We start from the raw sequence: 14,106 nt of genomic DNA on the forward strand, positions 1-14,106 counted from the left end.
GTGATACCCATCTGTTGTAATGCGATTTCATGCAGTCGCTACTGAGAGAACGCAACATATTCTCTACTGCGATAAAAAAAAAAAAAAATAGCTGATGGACATGAGAGAGAGAAGATATACTAATATAGAGAGAGAGACGTATTAAAAAAATGGGACAGGAGAATATAAGGTAAAGTAATTCCCTTTAAGAAATGAAGAAAAATATAAAGAATGAATAGTTGTATTTTGTGGATTCCTTATTTGTTCAAGTTCGTTCCTCCTGAGAAATTTATGTATCCTCACTGCATGTCATTTTTTGGGTTTTTTGAGTGAAGATTAGATGGAAAGCTATTCTCTATTTGTGGAATTAACAGTTGTCAAGTGAAAATGTTGGAACGTTCCATATAGCTATTGTCTTTATTTCTTAAAGTAAACTGTTAATGTTTTTGGTTGACAATGTGTCAACTGACTAACCTAACCAACCTGACCAACCAATGTATCAACTGACTAACCCAACCTAACTAACCTGACCAACCAATGTATCAACTGACTAACCCAACCTAACTAACCTGACCAACCAATGTGTCAAATGACTAACCTAACCTATTTTTAGAGGTACCTGTGGCATAGTATAATTATAACCTAACATAACTAACCAATGTCTCAACTGACTAATCTGACCAACCAATGTGTCAACTGACTAACCTAACTAACCAATGTCTCAACTGACTAACCTAACGTGCGATGATGGACCATGCATATTTGATGTTTTAAGGATACTTGTGACATAAGACTGAATGATAAATGCATGTAAACACAAGAAAGATATTTAATTTCTCGTGTTTAACCAAATATTTCGGTCTGGAAATAGCAGACCATCTTCAGTGGTATTACAAGAACAGTTTTAAAAAATACAAGCTAGAATACTAACAATAGATCGTTAAAAATAGAACACGCCGCATGATGTTATATCACTTAAGTATGAAATGGAATATTTTGAAATAGAGACATGATTGGAAAAAAAAAAAAAAATTGATGAGTAATCTTGATTAGACTTTCCCAGATTTTTGATATAGATATACAGTCATTACGATTCAGGTTGGGACGATGGAGTAAGGCCTCCACGCTTTCCTTGAACAAACATTCAAACCTATAATGGGATCTATGTAAGAGGCGAGTCCTGGACCAAAAGATGCTGTGGTCAGTTTCAATCCCATGTTGAGATAATCCAGACTTTTCAAGGTTTGTTGTGAAGAATGGAGGATTGATGTTCTTGGATTCTTTTTTCAAGAGAACGCCCAGTCTGTCCAAAATAGGAAAGATCACAGTTGCAAGGAATTTGATAAACTCCAGGAAGAGATAAAGTTGAGCATTTGTCTTCAGGAGAAGGAAAATGAGAAGACAATTTGTTGATAGGTGAATACGTAGTTGTTAAATCATATTTCTGTAAAATTCTTGTGATAGGTTCTGAAATACTGGAGATATAAGGAATAGGCACTCGACGTATTGAAACTTTGTTGTTTTGTGGAGGATTATAAGAATTGAGAAGATGTTGAGTACTTTTTTTAGAAAAGCCATTGCGTTTCATGTGTTGGTGGATAGTAGAAAGTTCTTTCTGTAGATAATCAAAAGTAGAACAATTAGTTTTGGCTCTTCTGATGAGGCATTTTATAATTCCTATTTTTTGACAAGGATGATGGGCTGATTCTTTAAGAATATAACGACCTGTGAACATTGGTTTCCTGTATACTGTAGTTGTAAGAATATTTGAAGGTGACCGGATGAGGAGAACGTCTAAAAAAGATAACTGGTTGTTTTCTTCTATGTTTACTATGTTATAAAGTTTACTATGGAAATAGAAGAAAACAACCAGTTATCTTTTTTAGACGTTCTCCTCATCCGGTCACCTTCAAATATTCTTACAACTACAGTATACAGGAAACCAACGTTCACAGGTCGTTATATTCTTAAAGAATCAGCCCATCATCCTTGTCAAAAAATAGGAATTATAAAATGCCTCATCAGAAGAGCCAAAACTAATTGTTCTACTTTTGATTATCTACAGAAAGAACTTTCTACTATCCACCAACACATGAACTCAATGGCTTTTCTAAAAAAAGTACTCAACATCTTCTCAATTCTTATAATCCTCCACAAAACAACAAAGTTTCAATACGTCGAGTGCCTATTCCTTATATCTCCAGTATTTCAGAACCTATCGCAAGAATTTTACAGAAATATGATTTAACAACTACGTATTCACCTATCAACAAATTGTCTTCTCATTTTCCTTCTCCTAAAGACAAATCTCAACTTTCTCTCTTCCTGGAGTTTATCAAATTCCTTGCAACTGTGATCTTTCCTATTTTGGACAGACTGGACGTTCTCTTGAAAAAAGAATCCAAGAACATCAATCCTCCATTCTTCACAACAAACTTGAAAAGTCAGATTGAAACTGACCACAGCATCTTTTGGTCCAGGACTCGCCTCTTACATAGATCCCGTTATAGGTTTGAACGTTTGTTCAAGGAAAGCATGGAGGACTTACTCCATCGTCCCAACCTGAATCGTAATGACTGTATATCTATATCAAAAATCTGGGAAAGTCTAATCAAGATTACTCATTAATTTGTTTTTGTTTTTTTTTCAATCATGTCTCTATTTCAAAATGTTCCGTTTTATACTTAATACTTAGTGATATAACATCATGCGGCGTGTTCAATTTTTAACGATCTATTGTTAGTATTCTAGCTTGTATTTTTTAAAACTGTTCTTGTAATACCACTGAAGATGGTCTGCTATTTCCAGATCGAAATATTTGGTTAATTAAATATCTTTCTTGTGTTTACGTGCATTTATCATTCGGACCATGCATATTGTCTCGTGCCCTTCTCATTTGTGTCAACTGACTATTATTGCCAGCTGTGTCAAATGACTACCTACTACTGTGCCAACTAACTAACCTGACTAACCAATGTGTCAACTGACTAACCTAACGTGTGAGGGTGGACCATGTATATTGTCTTGCGCCCCTTCTCTTTTGTGTCAACTGACTAGGACATTTCGTCCAATTATTTTCAAATCGAAATAGGATTGGACGAATAACCTCAAACCCAGGTGCTTTCAGGCCATTTCGTCCAATTATTTTCAATTGTACAAATAGCATTGGACGAATAAGATTGCCCGAAATGTCCTACTGGACGAGAAAAGTAATGGACGAAATAGAGGAATGTACAAGATTTTGATTGGAAGAAAATAATTGGACAAACTGCCCTGAAACCTTTTTGGTACTTGTTTTAAGTTATATCTGAATATGCTTGAAGTAAGGCATATGTTGAATACATAGGTATAAGTTGTCATTTTTTTGTGTGATTGCGTGCAAGAAAATTTGTTGCTGCTTTTTACCTTAGTGAAAGGATTGGTGAAGAACATGTTTTCATGTTATATCTGAGTCTCTCTGACTAAAATATCTTAATTTCTGCATTAAGTTTCTTATTCATTAAATTTCTGCATGCACTATGGATATGGACAGATACAAAAAAGTTGCATGTTTGGTCTCTAAAGCAGGATTTCCAGACCAGGTAAAAATAAATAAAAATAAAAATCCTTAAGTCCACCCATATTATTAACATACTAAGGGTTTCACGGATAAGACCTTTCATGGATAAGAATCAAATAAAAATAAAAATAATTAAATTCTCTATTACAAGTATAGAAGTGGCGAGTGCAACATGATGTGATCAATGCCATGTGTTAAGTAGACAGAGCAAATTGTAATAAGAAGTCCTACTCTTCCATGTGTAGAGCTATCTGGTTTCTTATCCTTATAGATGATGGTCATATTCTGCAATATGGGATCTTCACCAGGTTTTAAGTACATCTCTCAAGCAAAAGCACACTGGCTTAGACCTCTGCAGGACAGTGCTAATATTATTGATGTTTTGGTGAAATCCAAGACAATTCCATTGTAGGAATGCTTTCAAGATTTATTCTTGGTGGATCCATTTGAATTCCATTGTTATGAGGCGTTATTAGTCTTGCATTTTGGAGGGAAGAAAGCAGGGTGTAGCTGTTGATGATCAGGGTCTATCTCTTCCTCCTCAAGTAAAATATCCAAGACTATTAAATTCAACTAGCCATGATAGTAAGTATCTTGATGGTTTTATGTTTCTCTGGGAGAACAAAGATATACACCTCATCTGTTAGTGGTTGTGGAGTTAAGTTTTATTTTTTCAATTATGCGGGTTATCATCTGGCCTCCCATACATGCCAGAGGTGGAAGGATAAGAAAGAGATTTAGAAGATCAGTATACAGCAGAAGGCAATGACAGTATATTACAACATCTAGAGGTTTTTTCCACTAGATGTTGTAATATACTGTTATTGCTTTCTACTGTATACTGATCTTCTAAATCTCTTTCTTAGCCTTCCACCTCTGGCATGTATGGGAGCAGGCCAGATGATCACCCTCATAATTAGTGCATAGAAGTATTTTGTTCTTCAATCTTTATTTTCATTCTCTTTACTGCTGCAGCAAGCACAGACAAAGCCACAACCAGAAGTCTCACCATGACTGCATTTCTGACACTTAAAGCATAACAAATGATTCAGTATGTATAGTCTAACAGACTATACATATTGAATAAGGAAATGGAATAAGTTAATAGAGTGGTAGAAAATCTATTGAAGTTGCTCTATCCGTAAGTGAATACAACCTCTTCTCTTCCACTGGTAGGTAAAAACCCCAATATCAATATCTAACAAAACAATAACTAAAACAAAGATCTGATATTTAAAGTTAAGTTGTGGTTTAAGTCAACAGAGAATACAGTCTGGTTAACAAAGCCTGAAACTGGCTTTGTTAACCACACTCATACTGGCAGTGAAATACCTCTGTTACAAGCACACAAAAGAACCTATTACAACTGTGTGATAGAGGGTGAGAATAACGAGCAGAATATGCATGAAAAAATGAGAGTAGGAAGTGCGGAAGGCTTGAATTATTGTGAAATTTTCAGAGATTGTCCTGATTGGGAGGACGAATGGTGAGCAAGAGTGGCTAACTTGCAGAGAGAGAGAGAGAGAGAGAGAGAGAGAGAGATGAGCTGAGCTGAAAGAGGAGGTGGGATGTCTCGGGAATAAGATGAGAAGTATGAAAGATTAGATAAGGCAAATCAGAGTAGGAGTGAGAGAGTTATGGGATTTGATAGTAGATAAGAGAATAGAAACAGTGGAAGACAGGAATGAGTGTTATGGGAATGATAGAAGAGGAGAGAATAGACACAGTAGAAGAGAGGGAATGAGAGAGAGAGAGAGTGTGTGTCATGGGAATGACAGAAGAGGAGAGAGGAAATGATAGAAGAGAGAATGGAAACAGTTGCAGAGAGGGAATGAGAAGAATGCAAGGGAGTGCTGGAACCAGGGATAGAGCGATACCAGGACAGTAGTTAAGTATGGGAACAGTGAGAGAAAGAGTGAAGAATGCAAGTGAGCAATCAAGGAACAAAGTGGTAAGGGGTATGATGTATGGAGACTCAATCTGTGGTGTGCAAGATGGGATGCCAGAGGAGTGTTTGCCTGCAGGAATGATAGAAAGAGTGACTATGGCAATTAAGCAGGGTAAAAGGGTGGATAAGATGATTGTGATGGTGGGCATGAATGACTTGAGAGGCAGTGTAAATCAGGTGGCGAGAGATCTGAGATTCATGCTTGAGGTTGTACAAAAGAAAATGCAGACAGGAATGATAGTGTGTGTGCATTACCCAGGTATGATAATGACAAGCTGAGCATAAGAGCAGGAATAATGAATAACATAATAGCTAGAATGTGTCAGAAGAGAGGATTCAAATATGTAGATGCTTGGAGGGCATTTGAAGACAGAAAGGAGCTGTATGCAAGAGACCACTTGCATATGAATGAGGAAGGACGTAGGCATCTGGAGAGATTGCTGTTTTCTGGCATGTCAATGCAGGGAAACTAGAATTCCCAGGGTGGATGGTAGCAGGGGTGGCCTCTTGTGGGAATAGAGGTTTAGGGGAAGGTGACATCAGGTCACACTGAGTCTAGTGGAGTCTGCAGGGGATAATGATAAGTACACAAGTAGTGACATTTTTATGCTTTATACTTAATGCCAGGAGATTCTGGAATAAAGAGATGAATTGGTGGTGTCGATAGCATTCAGCCTGGCCAAAGATTATTGGGATCTCTGAGATGTGGATGATGGAAAATGATATAATAACAGAAATAGAAGTAGCAGGGTATAGCGTTTTTTGGCAGAATGGGAAGAGAAAACATGATGGTGGAGTACTGCTTATGATAAGTGATGACTTATGTCCTCTACTCTTAGAGGCTTTGGAAGGCAGTGACACTAATGGTTTTGAAAGCACATGGTATAATGTAGAGGTGGGCAAGACAGGATATTTAGTGGGGTGTTGCTACAAGCCACAAGCAGGAGATGTTTAGGCAGTTGAGCTTGGCAAGTGAAAGAAGAATAACTGTTATGGGAGATTTTAACTACAGCAGTATAAGTTGGGAAGAGGAAAATGCATGTAGTAATAAGGAAATGAAATTTCTGGATTTCTTGAGGGACAGATGTCTTAGGCAACATGTAATAGAGGGAACAAGAGGTTCAAGAGTTTTGGATTTGGTCATTGCATCAGAAGAGCTGATAATAACTGAGATGACATCCCCCCCCCCTGTTGGAGAGAGTGACCATGTGGTTTTCACTTGGAAGATGAATAGACATGCAGGAGTATCAAAGAAAATGGAACGTATGTGTAATTATAGGGCAGGTGAATATAATAGTCTTAGATATCAACTTGAGGCAGTTCTATGGAGGCCAGAATTGGAAGGCTGAGAAATCATTAATGCTTGGGAAACTGTGAAGGAATATTTGTTAGCAGCAATAGTAAGCTGTATTCCATGAGTGGAAGAAGAGGACACCATCTGGTATAAAGTGGATAACAAACAATAACAAACAGGAACTGCAGGTGAAAAAGAGGTTATGGAAGAGATATGAGGAGAGGGGTGGAGAGCAGATGCATGAAGAATATAACACTCAAGCCTGGAGAGTGACTAATACAGTAAGGAAGGCAACAGTGGAATATGAGAAGAGATTGGCACTAAGAAGCAAAAGATAATCCTAGGGATTAGAAATATATACACGTTAACACAAGAATAATGTTTAATTTGCCAAATATTTCGGTCTGAATATTACGGACCATCTTCAGTGGCTACATAGGAATAGTTTAAAAAAAAAAGTGGAATATGAACAATTGATCATTCACACATAGAACGAGCTGCGTGATCTCATATCGCTAAGTATTAGAAGAGTAAACATTTTTAAAGTCATAATTAAAGATATTAATTCAGAAATTCATATAATAATCTTAAATAATATTAGACTAATATAAGAAATTTACAAAAAAAAAAAAAAAAAATTAATGTGTTATCCTGATTAAACTTTCCCAAATTTTTGATATAGATATACAGTCATTACAATTCAAATTAGGACGTTGAAGTAAGGCCTCCACACTTTCTTTGAATAAACGTTCAAAAGGATGTTGTGGCTTGTTTCTAATCCATGCTGAGCTAATCCAGATTTCTCAGGTTTGTTGTGCAGAATTGATGACTGATGCTCTTGAATTCTTTTTTTCTATAGAAAAAAGAAATTTACAACGTTCGTATAAAAAACAGAATCAACATCTTAACCACAAATATGATGTTCTTGTTTCTAAATAAATCAAGCCTTTCCAAGTTCCAGATAATTGGATCATCAACGTATCCGGTCGGCATGAAACACTCATCCTCTCAAAAGGACATGATTTCTCTATAGTCCCTAAAAAGATTCCATATCTAGATTTTCTAGTTAATATTGAACGGAACCTCTCTCATCTGTCAAGTCAAAAAGCTAATGCTCTCCGTCTAGAAGCTGCTTCTTCGCTACTTAAAGCCAAGCTTCCTCCTTCGAACATATCTCCTTCTGAAAAGAAAGCTATACATTCTTTAAGAAACAACAGTCACCTCATCATTACCAAAGCTGACAAGGGGAAAGCGACAGTAATTATGGACTCTTGAAACTATACAAGAAAACTTTCCCTTTTACTTCGAGATCGCTCAACATACCAAGAACTCAATTACGATCCAACCAACAGACAACTGAAGAAATTAAATTCCCTACTAGATGAGGTCATAAGTTTGGATGTAGACACTATTGAAAGACAAAAAACTCATTTTGCAAGTCCTCCAAGGTTTTATGGTCTACCAAAAATACACAAGACAGATATTCCTCTTCGTCCCATAGTGGATTGTATTGATTCTCCTACTCATTGCATAGTCAAATATCTATCTAAATTATTGAAATCACACATTGGCAACTCGCGCTCTTTTTTGAAAAATATCACTTTACAACCTACAGATCTTATGGTATTCTTTGATATAGAATCTTTATATACGAATGTACCTCTCAAAGAGACTTTAGAATTACCTGCTGACATCTTCCCACAAGATATTATAAATTTATTTGATTTCGTAATGCATTCTGGATATTTCTTATGTCAAAACAAATTTTACAACCAAGTGGAAGGAACAGCCATGGGAAGTCCACTTTCTCCTGCTCTTGCCAACTTTTATTTAGAACATCTAGAAGAAGTCCTGTTCTCATCTATATTCCCTCACCCATCCTTTTGGGTTAGATATATAGAAGACATCTTTGCTGTATGGCCTCACAACAGAGATTCCTTACCTTCCTTTTTAAGCAGTATCAATTCCTTACATCCTCGTATAAAGTTTACCATGGAGATTGAAAAAGACAACAAGTTATCTTTTTTAGACGTCCTTCTGATCTGTTCACCTTCTGGTATTCTTACAACAACAGTTTACAGAAAACCAACTTTCACAGGTCGTTATATTCTCAAAGAATCTGCTCATTATCCTTGTCAAAAAACAGGAATCATAAAATGTTTGAAAGTTTATTTTCCACTTGGTTAGAGTATAATAAATTTAGTTTAATCCTTTATCCAAGTGTGAGCAAACAAAGTTTGCGCCTGAAAGTATCTTCAGGACTGGGTTAAGGTGGTACACACCAGGGCAACTCGTTGCAAAGGTGGAGCAAGCTACCAACACTCCTATCCTAGTATCTCCTATAATGCAAAACACATCTCCTTGCGGATATGTCTATTGTTATGCATTAAGGGAAGGGCCACTACCCAGACCGGTTTCGACCTTTATTGAGGTCTCTTCAGTGGGAGCCAGGCCCAAGTCGAGATATCAGGCAGAAGCATTAGCAGGTCATCTCCACCTATAGGAATTGCCAATTGGTGTGCCACCCTTTTTTAATAAATTACTCTGGATTTAGAGAAAGATGTTGAAAGTTTATTTTCCACTTGGTTAGAGTATAATAAATTTAGTTTAATCCTTTATCCAAGTGTGAGCAAACAAAGTTTGCACCTGAAAGTATCTTCAGGACTGGGTTAAGGTGGTACACACCAGGGCAACTCGTTGCAAAGGTGGAGCAAGCTACCAACACTCCTATCCTAGTATCTCCTATAATACAAAACACATCTCCTTGCGGATATGTCTATTGTTATGCATTAAGGGAAGGGCCACTACCCAGACCGGTTTCGACCTTTATTGAGGTCTCTTCAGTGGGAGCCAGGCCCAAGTCGAGATATCAGGCAGAAGCATTAGCAGGTCATCTCCACCTATAGGAATTGCCAATTGGTGTGCCACCCTTTTTTAATAAATTACTCTGGATTTAGAGAAAGATGTTGAAAGTTTATTTTCCACTTGGTTAGAGTATAATAAATTTAGTTTAATCCTTTATCCAAGTGTGAGCAAACAAAGTTTGCGCCTGAAAGTATCTTCAGGACTGGGTTAAGGTGGTACACACCAGGGCAACTCGTTGCAAAGGTGGAGCAAGCTACCAACACTCCTATCCTAGTATCTCCTATAATGCAAAACACATCTCCTTGCGGATATGTCTATTGTTATGCATTAAGGGAAGGGCCACTACCCAGACCGGTTTCGACCTTTATTGAGGTCTCTTCAGTGGGAGCCAGGCCCAAGTCGAGATATCAGGCAGAAGCATTAGCAGGTCATCTCCACCTATAGGAATTGCCAATTGGTGTGCCACCCTTTTTTAATAAATTACTCTGGATTTAGAGAAAGATGTTGAAAGTTTATTTTCCACTTGGTTAGAGTATAATAAATTTAGTTTAATCCTTTATCCAAGTGTGAGCAAACAAAGTTTGCGCCTGAAAGTATCTTCAGGACTGGGTTAAGGTGGTACACACCAGGGCAACTCGTTGCAAAGGTGGAGCAAGCTACCAACACTCCTATCCTAGTATCTCCTATAATGCAAAACACATCTCCTTGCGGATATGTCTATTGTTATGCATTAAGGGAAGGGCCACTACCCAGACCGGTTTCGACCTTTATTGAGGTCTCTTCAGTGGGAGCCAGGCCCAAGTCGAGATATCAGGCAGAAGCATTAGCAGGTCATCTCCACCTATAGGAATTGCCAATTGGTGTGCCACCCTTTTTTAATAAATTACTCTGGATTTAGAGAAAGATGTTGAAAGTTTATTTTCCACTTGGTTAGAGTATAATAAATTTAGTTTAATCCTTTATCCAAGTGTGAGCAAACAAAGTTTGCGCCTGAAAGTATCTTCAGGACTGGGTTAAGGTGGTACACACCAGGGCAACTCGTTGCAAAGGTGGAGCAAGCTACCAACACTCCTATCCTAGTATCTCCTATAATGCAAAACACATCTCCTTGCGGATATGTCTATTGTTATGCATTAAGGGAAGGGCCACTACCCAGACCGGTTTCGACCTTTATTGAGGTCTCTTCAGTGGGAGCCAGGCCCAAGTCGAGATATCAGGCAGAAGCATTAGCAGGTCATCTCCACCTATAGGAATTGCCAATTGGTGTGCCACCCTTTTTTAATAAATTACTCTGGATTTAGAGAAAGATGTTGAAAGTTTATTTTCCAATTGGTTAGAGTATAATAAATTTAGTTTAATCCTTTATCCAAGTGTGAGCAAACAAAGTTTGCGCCTGAAAGTATCTTCAGGACTGGGTTAAGGTGGTACACACCAGGGCAACTCGTTGCAAAGGTGGAGCAAGCTACCAACACTCCTATCCTAGTATCTCCTATCCTAGTATCTCCTAGTATCTCCTATTCAACATCTTTCTCTAAATCCAGAGTAATTTATTAAAAAAGGGTGGCACACCAATTGGCAATTCCTATAGGTGGAGATGACCTGCTAATGCTTCTGCCTGATATCTCGACTTGGGCCTGGCTCCCACTGAAGAGACCTCAATAAAGGTCGAAACCGGTCTGGGTAGTGGCCCTTCCCTTAATGCATAACAATAGACATATCCGCAAGGAGATGTGTTTTGCATTATAGGAGATACTAGGATAGGAGTGTTGGTAGCTTGCTCCACCTTTGCAACGAGTTGCCCTGGTGTGTACCACCTTAACCCAGTCCTGAAGATACTTTCAGGCGCAAACTTTGTTTGCTCACACTTGGATAAAGGATTAAACTAAATTTATTATACATAAAATGTTTAATCCGACGAGCCAAAACTAACTGTTTAACTTCTCATTTATTACAGGAAGAACTCTCGGCTATCAAACATCACATGAAAGTAAATGGCTTCTCCGAAAAGAGTACACAACATCTTTTCAATTCTTACAATCCAACACAGAACAGCAAAGATTCAATATGACGAATTCCAATTCCTAACATTTCCGGGATTTCAGAACCAATTTCAAGAATTCTGAAGAAATATGATTTAACAGCCACTTATACTCCTATTAACAAATTATCCACCCATTTTCCTTCATCTAAAGATAAATGCTCAACCTTGTCTCTACCTGGTGTGTATCAAGTTCCTTGTAATTGTAATCTTTCCTACTTTGGACAAACTGGACGTTCTATAGAAAAAAGAATTCAAGACCTACACAGATGTCGCTACAAATCTGATCATTTATTTAAAGAAAGTGTGAAGGCCTTACTTCAACGTCCTAACTTGAATCGTAATGACTGTATATCTATATCAAAAATTTGGGAAAGTTTAATCAGGATAACACATTCATTTTTTTTTTTTTTTTTTTTTTTGTAAATTTCCTATATTAGTCTAATGTTATTTAAGATTATTATATGAATTTCTGAATTAATATCTTTAATTATGACTTTAAAAATGTTTACTCTTCTAATACTTAGTGATATGACATCATGCAGCTCGTTCTATGTGTGAATGATCAATTGTTCGTATTCCACTTTTTTTTTTGAAAAAAAAACTATTCCTATGTAACCACTGAAGATGGTCTGTAATATTCAGACCGAAATATTTGGCAAATTAAACATTATTCTTGTGTTAACGTGTATATATTTCTAATCATTATGTCGCAAGTATCGTTAAAAAATCAAATAATCCTAGGGAATTTTTTAGCTATGTGGTCAGTAGGAGGAGAAATGATTGTGGAAGAATGACATTGTGGGATAAAAATGAGAATAGAGTGACTGATGCCGAGGATATAGTAGAGTTGTTTGGCGAACACTTTATTGGAGTATTTCATCCTGGAGAAGTAAGTTTGAATACTAGACGGATAGGGCAGGTTCGAGGTTTAGAGTGTGTTCCAAATACTGAGTACCCTGGATGTCAGTAAAGCTGTGGGATTGGATGGTATTTCACCAATGGTTCTGACAGAATGTGCTAAAGAACTGACAGCTCTGTTGACTTGGCTTTTCAGTGAAAGTCTGGCTATGGAAAAGGTATCCAAGGAATGGAAGGAAGGAAGGTAAGATAGTGCCACTGTATAAGAGCAGAAGCAGACTGGATGTGTCTACCTATAGGTCAGTTTGTGTTTCATCGGTATTTGTTAAGATCTTGGAGAAATTATAGGAAATCTTGGACTCCCTGGAAGTGTTACATAATAATAATAAATTAGTGAGGGACCATATACAGTGTTGGGCAGATGAGGGTAATGTTATCTGTGAGAGTCAACATGGATTTGTTAAGGGGCACTCTTGCTTTAGCAATATGATTGCCTTTTATGAGGGAAAGGCATATACTGCCATTTTTTTTTTTGGATTTTGCAAAGGCATTTGACAGGATGCCACATGATAAGCTGATATTTAAGTTATAGCACATGGGTTTAGATGTTGGGGTTAGTCAACTTGATTCAAGAGATTGTCCGTCTGACAAGTATCAGAGAGTTGTGTATGATGGGCAGTATCAAGGAGGCAGAAGGTTACAAGTGTGGTTCCACAGGGCTCAATACTAGGACCTGTATTGTTTAACACCTTTATATCGATGACATTGTCAATGGATTGCAGGGGGATATTCAGCTGTTTGCAGATGATGTGAAGCTGGGACGGGTTATCAGTAATAGTGCAGATTCGGCATCCCTGCAAGAGGATTTGAATAAACTAGACAAATTGGCAAATGAATGGGAGTAACAGTTTAATGCAGCAAAATGTAAAGTCTTGAAGTTTGGGATACATTGATGGGAGGATCTGTACTGGAGGAGGTGAGGGAGACATGAGATCTGGGGATGATGATTGATAGAAAACTGAAATTCAGGGAACATATTACAAAGGTGGTGAAAGTATCCCAGAGGAGATAAAAGAGTTATCATTCTATTGTATAAGACCTTGATCAGACCACACTTACACTATTGTTCTCAAATTTGGTCCCTAGGGTTTGAAGTGGATAAATTAACTGTGGAAAGGGTACAGAGGTGAATAACAAAGATGGTTTTAGGATTGTACAATGTCAGTTATGAGGACTGCTGAGGGAATGTGGACTGCAGAGTTTGGTAGATAGAAGAAAGAGAGGTGATATGATTGAGACTTTTAAACTGTTGAGAAGTAGTTACAGGGTTGACACTGAGGAGTTGTTTCACTTGGTGGAACAGCAGGAAGGAGCAATGACATGAGGCCATCTCTGGAAGTTGCAAAAGGAAGCTGTGAGCAAGAGCTTCTTTGCATGGAGGTTGGTTGAACTGTGGTATGCACTGCCTGACAGAGAGCAAGAACGGTCAATGAGTTCAAGGAGTGGTATGATAGACTTTGTGTTTCGTAGGAAGGACCTCCCACAATGAATCTTTTGACTCC

The 14,106-nt window shown here is 37.6% G+C and overlaps 1 protein-coding gene across 2 annotated transcripts in view; it reads right to left on the minus strand.

The window, feature by feature from the left end:
* The window catches only part of SMC5 (structural maintenance of chromosomes 5), a 752,645-nt gene that overhangs the window by 689,380 nt on the left and 49,159 nt on the right, over positions 1-14,106 (minus strand). The window lies entirely within an intron of this gene.

This window comes from Typopeltis vanoorti, chromosome 4, assembly GCF_054136105.1.
Source record: "Typopeltis vanoorti isolate ZY-2024b chromosome 4, IOZ_Tvanoo_1.0, whole genome shotgun sequence".
NCBI lineage: Eukaryota > Metazoa > Arthropoda > Arachnida > Uropygi > Thelyphonidae > Typopeltis > Typopeltis vanoorti.